This window comes from Pongo pygmaeus, chromosome 10, assembly GCF_028885625.2.
Source record: "Pongo pygmaeus isolate AG05252 chromosome 10, NHGRI_mPonPyg2-v2.0_pri, whole genome shotgun sequence".
In the NCBI taxonomy this organism is placed as follows: Eukaryota; Metazoa; Chordata; class Mammalia; order Primates; family Hominidae; genus Pongo; species Pongo pygmaeus.
In genome coordinates, this window is record NC_072383.2 from 90,923,041 (window position 1) to 90,930,438 (window position 7,398).

The following is a 7,398-nucleotide window of genomic DNA, read 5'->3' on the forward strand; positions in this document are numbered from 1 at the left end:
TCTTGCTTCCTAGGAAGCCCTGCCTGCAAGTGGGCTGGGGAACCAGTGTGACACTGGCAGCTGGGGGAAGTGGGGAGGAACATTGAATATTTTTTGCACCACGAGAAAGATGGGCTTTGTTTCTCAAAAAAGAACAGAGATCCTGTTTCTGGGTAGCTGTTATCAGAAACTGATTTTAATAAATACAGTTGGAGAGTGAAAGTAAGAGAGAGAGAGAGTGTGTGTGTGTGTGTGTGTGTGTGTGTGCGTGCATGCATGTGTGTTTTGGGGGCGGGGGATAGAAGAGAAAGAGAAGATAAAGTCACAATCTACTCAACCTTTAATCCTTTTTTTAAGGTAGGAAAAGCTGAAAAATTTCAGCCAAATGAAAAGCATAAAGTGGTTGAGAAAGGCTTTATGACTAAGAGAGGATTGCAATGGAAAATACGTAAAAAGAGAAGTTAAACCAGCTGGCTTATTTAATTTTGACTCCCCACTCCCCCTTTCACTTTTTTTTTTAACCTTCAGCTTAAACTAGGGAAAAATGTACTGTGTAAATATTCAGTGTTTTTCTTAGTTTTTATCCCTAACAAAATTTTTTACAGGACTTAGTTTAGTGAATCTCCAGAGACTGGGTGTGAACGTGACTTTTCACCCCTGGGTCACGGGTCACTTCCTGCTTCTTCTTGTAAGTAAAAGCTTTTACTATTCCATGGGTCTGGCTGTACCCAGAAGTGGGGGTAGGGGTGAGGGATGAGAGGGTGGAGTGGGGGATGTGAGAAAACTCAATGCCTATTCATTTCTCACATTATTTTATTGTTAGGAACATTTCTCCTCCCATACTAAAGAGCTAAATGTCAAACTTCTATTCCAAAGTACATGAATAAATTAATACATTCCTAGTGTACGAATTTATTCGTGCATTCAATAAACATCATCGAAGCACTGTCAATGTACTAGGCATTGTTTTAAGCGCTGGGAAAACAAAGATAACTAAAATATATTCCCTGTCTTGTACATCTTCAAACAAACATGAGAGACAGATTCTAGGACAGTAATTACAGCAATTACAGTAAGTACTGTGAAAAACAAAGAGCAAGAAACATATAACTCTGCCTAGGAAGGGCAACGAAGACTTCCAGGAGGTGGTGGTATTGGAATTGATTTTTGAGAGCTAAGTAGGAACAACCAGAAGTCCAGGAAGAGGAATGGCGTTTCAGACAGAGGGAGTGGCCATGGAAAAACCTTGTTTTCACTTTGGGTAACGAGCAGTCTGCAGTGTTTTACTCTGACTAGGGTTCTGGGAACCTGGGACCAAAAAAAAAAAAAAGGTGGGATAGGATAGAATTGGCCCATGAAGTTTAGAGTTGAAACCAAGGATCCCCAAAAGGCAACATCCAGGGATAAAAATATACTTAATCCCTAGTGGAAAATAACACCTACACATCATCCTAAGGGCACCAAGTAAAAAGAAAAAAAAAAATGCAGCAACTGGAGGCAGCACAAGTTTGGAGCTGTGAGGAGGGAAGTCTGGAGCTGTTAGGGAGAAGCCCTGGCACAGAGCTATAAGGGACTTTTAGAGGTAACGTAAGGCCCATCTGGGGTGGGGCACTGCAGTGTTAAAGACACAGAACCTGTTCAGGCAAGAGTGGAAGCAAGAGGACGCATACCACAGTCTGGAATTGACAGTCATCCTGACAGATGCCCTGACAATTGAAAAAGATGGTAGAAAATGGGGAGTCAGGGGCTACATCCTCAGGAGCCTTGAACATCATCTTCCCAGCTGGGATTTCCCAAGGGTAGCATGGGTACCACTGGTAAGAACCAATGTGTCATTACATGGTACACAAACAATGTTTTAAAGACTTGTAGTAGTTATGTACTGATTTTCTAGTTTTATACAAACTAGAAAAAATGTGTAACTAACACGAAATCTGCAATTACACAGATAGGAAGATTGCTTAAGAAGAAGCTAATATAAAAGCACCATGGTGAGTTGATCTTTTTTTAAAAAATAAGAATATACCAAAAGAGGTGCTACACAAATATAGCAAAAATCGAGAAGGTGGTCTGTAAATGACCGAAACTTGAAAATAGTGGCAGTAGGCAGTGGAGAATCTCTGAAAAGTGTAAGCACTGGACTCTATTTTGTACTGTTGTTCTTTTGCGGAAGGGGAGACTAAAGACACTGATTAAGGGAGGTTGTATTTATTGTCCAGAACCGCAACGGACTCTGCATAGTTTTCAGGTTCATATTTCAAGATAAACTCTAATTTCAATCCTGAAGACTTGGACAAGTCTTTAAGAACCTCTTTTTACTAATTTGAAACGTCCATAGCTTTATTTTCATCTTAAGTAACTTAGTGTGTATATTTACATGAAAAATTTTATTAGAAATGTGCAGTGCTCAAAATGACTTTTATGGTGTAGGGTAATAGGGGAAAAAGCTATTGAATGTTGGATAGATCTGTGTCTTTGTAACAATTTGGTCAATCTGATTTACATAGACCCTAGTGTTTCATTTTGTGCTTAGGTCTGGTACATTATCTATTAACCATGTTTTTTTATTTTCTATAGTTCATGATGCTTTGACATCTTGGGGCATCTTGCAGACCAGGGATGGACTGCCCCTCCCAGGTTTGGCTAATTCCTGGAGATACTAAACAACTTGGCTTAGAACACACCTTTTATATGCAAGACAACAAATCCAGGCTCCATACCCTCATCTCATCCTTTTATCAGGCTCCTCCAGTACAGAACATTACCTTCCTGCTCTAAGTCACCCAGAGCCAGGTACTGGACAATTAGAGACCACTCTTGTAGCTCAGAGCCTGTCCAAAGGGTCCAAACTTTTCAATCCGAAACCTCAGCTCAGCTGCTTACCCTGCCTCCCCCATTCCTTCCCATAAAACCCTAAATAAAGGCTGTTGCCCAAGCTTTCCCCTCAATCTTTCTGCCCTCAAAGCAATCCTGGTGCTTCCCCATGTGCTCCATTCTCTTGGCAACTATAAATAACAAATTCTCCTTTCAAGGATGTTGTCTATGTGTCTATCACCTTACCATACCTAGTTTTAACAAAAATCCTAGGTATATTTTAAAACATATTAAGGGCCAGGCATGGTGGCTCACACCTGTAATCCCAGCACTTTGGGAGGCTGAGGTGGGCAGATCACGAGGTCAGGAGTTTGAGACCAGCCTGGCCAATATGGCAAAACCCCATCTCTACTAAAAAAAAAAAAAAAAAAAAAAAAATTATCTGGGCATGGTGGCAAGCGCCTGTAGTCCCAGCTACTCAGGAGGCTGAGGCAGAAGGATCACTTGAACTGGGAGGCGGAAGTTGCAGTGAACTGAGATTGTGCCACTGCACTCCAGCCTTGGTGATGGAGCGAGACTCTATTTCAAAAAAACAAAACAAAAACAAAAAAACACCATACTAAGGAAACTCAATTTTTAAAAATCTGTTAGATGAATGAATGAATATCTTCACTCATTTAAAACATGTCTCTCTATGACCTTATTAAAAGTGTTCTTATGTGATTAAAAGCTGTTTACATTAGCTATCTATGGTCATCATTCTCTGATGCAGTCAAGCTCAGAATTTGTGAGAAATTTGGGCTCAGAATAAATTCCACATTGCAAAAACAATACAAAGAAACTATGGCCTGCAAGACAGTGTTGTTCCTTGGTTTCAGGAAGACATCCAAAGAGAAATTTTCCCTGGCCAATACACCCATTTTGCTGTCTTCCTGTGTGAGGTATTATTTTTGTATGCCAGGGTGGTTAACTGCTCTAACAAATAACCATAAATTTCAATTGCGTAAGAGAATAAAATTTATTTCTTAATCACTAAAATCCAGTGCAGGTGTTCATAGTTGGACAGCTCTCCTGGCTGCCTGCATGACTCACGAATCAGTAATTCTTTCATCTTGTGATGCTGCCATTTTTACAACATGGTCTCCAAGGTCACTAAAGAAGGTGGCAAATTATGGAAAAAGTCATATCAGACACATACCCAACTTTACACCAAGTGCCAATCAAAATATCTGCATACATTCTATTGGTCAGAAGTGGTCACATGACCTTCCATAGATTCACAAGGACCAGGAAATACAGTCTGTGGCTGGGCTGCACTTACCAGCAACCACCCTTCCCGAGGAAACAGGAGCCCAAACCTTTGGAAGTCAGCTATCCTTTTCCACCAATTCAAGATGTATTACCCAGAACTGCATTCCGGTAATGGAGCAACTACAATTGGTCAAGTGATTATGTAAATCAGTGGTTCTTAACTTTTAAAGGATCATGAATCCGATAAAACTGTACAGATCTCCTTCCTAGAAAAATACATAAACATAAGCACTCACAATCTTCATGGAATTTCAAAGGCTTCGTGGATTCTCTGAAGCCCATCTGTTACGATCATTAGAGAGTCATAGACCTATACTTTTGGTGTAGGTGAAATTATTTATTTCAGAAATTTGTTTTTAACAGTCTTATAAATCATAAACCATGGGCCAATTTAAGTCTGATTTTTTAAAATCTGCTGCTAGATTGAGGTCTAATTTTTTAAAATTAATTGCTAGAATGAACGAGATCCAGAATATCGGTTGTGTGCCATCCAACTTTCAGATGCCAATTTTGCAGTGAGCAGAAATCCTTATCGCTACTACTGCAAAAGACTTTCGTTGGTATCCTGCCATCCATTTGCTGCTCTCCAATCCATTTCACATGACAACCAGAGTGACATCTAAAAATTAAAATTTTTTCATGTCATTCTCTTCTAAAAATCTTTCAGAACATGAAGACCCAAACCCTTGACATGGCATACAAGGCCTTGAGTACACTAACCCAACCTACTTCTCACACTGTGTGTGCCTTTGCTTTTTATGCTTCTACCCAATTGGCCTTTCTTTCCCTTCCTCCCACCTCAGGGTCTCTGAACATGCCTTGTACCTCCTTTGAATTGTCTTCCCTTTATTCTTTTATATAGTTAGCTGCCACTCTTCCTTGAGATCTCAGCTCAACTGTCCTTTTCCCAGAGAAGTCTTTACAGAGACACAGAAGAAGTCAGATCTCCTATATGGTCTTAGAGCACTGTAAGTTTTTCTCCTGGTGTTGATCATGGTTTATACCAATATGCTTGTGTGATTATTTAATTTGCATGGGTCACTGTCACTAAAAGGTAAGCTCCATGAGGGCAGAAACTTTCAGCACCTAATGACACAGCTCAGCACCTGGCTTAGTGCGTGGAAAATAATGGCACTCAATATTTTGTTGAGTGAATGAATGAATGAATGAATGTTGCGCATGCTTTCTACTATATCTTGGAGAGAGGGAAGATAAGTGATAAAGGGTCTTGAAACCAAATTATCTTCTCATTCTGAGAAGTGAATAGAATAACCAAGTCAGTGTTTGGCATAATTTTAAAGAACTTCACAGTTAAGCAATGACTTTTACTCTACTCCATTGTAACCTCTGCTCTTAGATATCTTCCAAACTAATTAAAGAAAAAAAAAAACAGTAAAATCTGTGTTCATCATTTCATATCGGCACCAGAGGAACAGCTTATTGATGGAGTAAGGGCAGTTGAGAGGGAGTGTCATAAAAAGACAATTCTTTTTATGGTAAGCAATATGCTATTTATTAGTAAGTAGTATACTATTGGGTCAATACAGGGAGGCTTCCTGGAAGAGATAGTCTTTGAGTTACATATAATCTGAAGGTCTCTTCATGACACCTCTTTTTTGAACTATATTTGATACCCTGAGTGCCAAAAAAATATTTTCCCACAAATCTTGCTCCTCAGTTTTTCTGGTTTGTTGTCACAAAGATAAAGCTATAAATTATGAGAAAGACTGGCAAGACTTGGGTCAAGCTGGCATTGTAGTCCTCCAGCAGAGAACAAGATATTAAACAATTGTGTTTCATATTTCCTCTAATAGATTGTATTATTTTTCAAAATATCCACTGTCTCTCCATTTAGGAGAATTTTACCCTCTTGTCAGTGTTGGCCATGTGATTTCATTTGGCAAATGACATGGGAGTGGAAGTGACATGCCCAGAAGATTTGAGAGCCGTGGTGAGATCCCATCATTTCCCTTCTGACACAAGGCACACCACAACCCCACATAGAGGTATTCTGTCAATCTGGATCGCAAAGTGAAAAGGATGAAGGACAAAGTCACAACTGATGGACAGCCATCGTGGAAGATGAGGAAAATATCAGCTTTACTCTTGAAAAGCACTGAGATTTGAGGGTCAATTGTTCTTGCAGCATAGCCCAGCAAAGAATGACCGATACACTTTTCTTCACAAAACCTCTGTCTAATTGAACTCAAACTCTGAACTATACACTGAATGAAAGAATGGTCCGTTCCCATTTCGATAGGTCAACCCTCATTTTTATAAGTTCACAGCTTCAGGAAGGCACACATGCAGTCATGAAGGGAGAAAGTGGAGTTCTCAACTATTGAAGCCAGTGGGCTAACTTCTGCATTCACCGACATGAAACATGCCGAAGTCTGTTTGCCTTGCAGTTCTCTGCTGGATGTGCCAAGAGGGCTCTATTTTAGAGAAGGAAAACCAACAATAGATTCCCGCCAACTAAAAGGGGATTTCTTTTCCTGGGAAGGAAAAAAAAAGATCTATATCTGGTGATTTGTACTGAAACAAGAATAGTCAGAGCTCATCATCATATCATTTTTAATAGTAACATCTCATAGAGAAACATAAAAGAAACTTATTAAAGACAAAAATAGTTTATACAAACTTTTTGCTATGCATATAAAGTTGAATGCATAACATTCCTTCCTCCTCCAGTCTACCTTCTCCACTCCTGTTTCATTTCCTTTTTTTGTCTTTTTTCCTTGTCCTTACCCAAAATCTACTCAAGGCCATTTTGGAAGATGCAAGGATGATAGATATGGGTATAATAAATAAATATATTCTTTTATGTATATTTATAAATAATTTTTACATTTTCAAAGCAAAATATAAATTAAACATACACATGTTTCTAGGAGTTCATTCCATACCTCTACAATAGTAAAACAACTTGCTTAACTGAAAACCTCTAAAGCTTTAAAAATTCTTTGAAAACCACTTGAAATTTGAGGGGCTTTGACACTTACTTTTAAGAATACCAAAGTGCATTTCCATTTCCCCCAGGGTTAGCTGGCCATGAACAACTGCAATTCAGTTTCATAAGCTTTCCTTGATGCTTGCTAGGACCATAATTCCACCTTCACGTACAATTTGCAGTTTAAAGGTATGAATTATCTTCCTAAAGAGCCTTTCTGCTATGAGCTTTGTATTCCAAGGTGAATCCCAGTTAAACGCTCCCTCCTTCCCCAATATTCTTGAATTTGAATTGTGGTGCACATTACCAAGGATTACTCCATATTTTCAGGCAATATTGCCATC

General features: G+C 39.1%; 1 long non-coding RNA gene across 1 annotated transcript; it reads left to right on the forward strand.

The window, feature by feature from the left end:
- The first annotated feature begins 813 nt into the window (after positions 1–813).
- On the forward strand, positions 814–6,956 carry LOC129010222 (uncharacterized). Its single transcript, XR_008492950.1, has 4 exons — positions 814–1,970; positions 2,557–2,772; positions 4,967–5,072; positions 5,960–6,956. It is a non-coding gene; the product is annotated as an uncharacterized LOC129010222 (long non-coding RNA).
- The last annotated feature ends 442 nt before the right edge of the window (positions 6,957–7,398 follow it).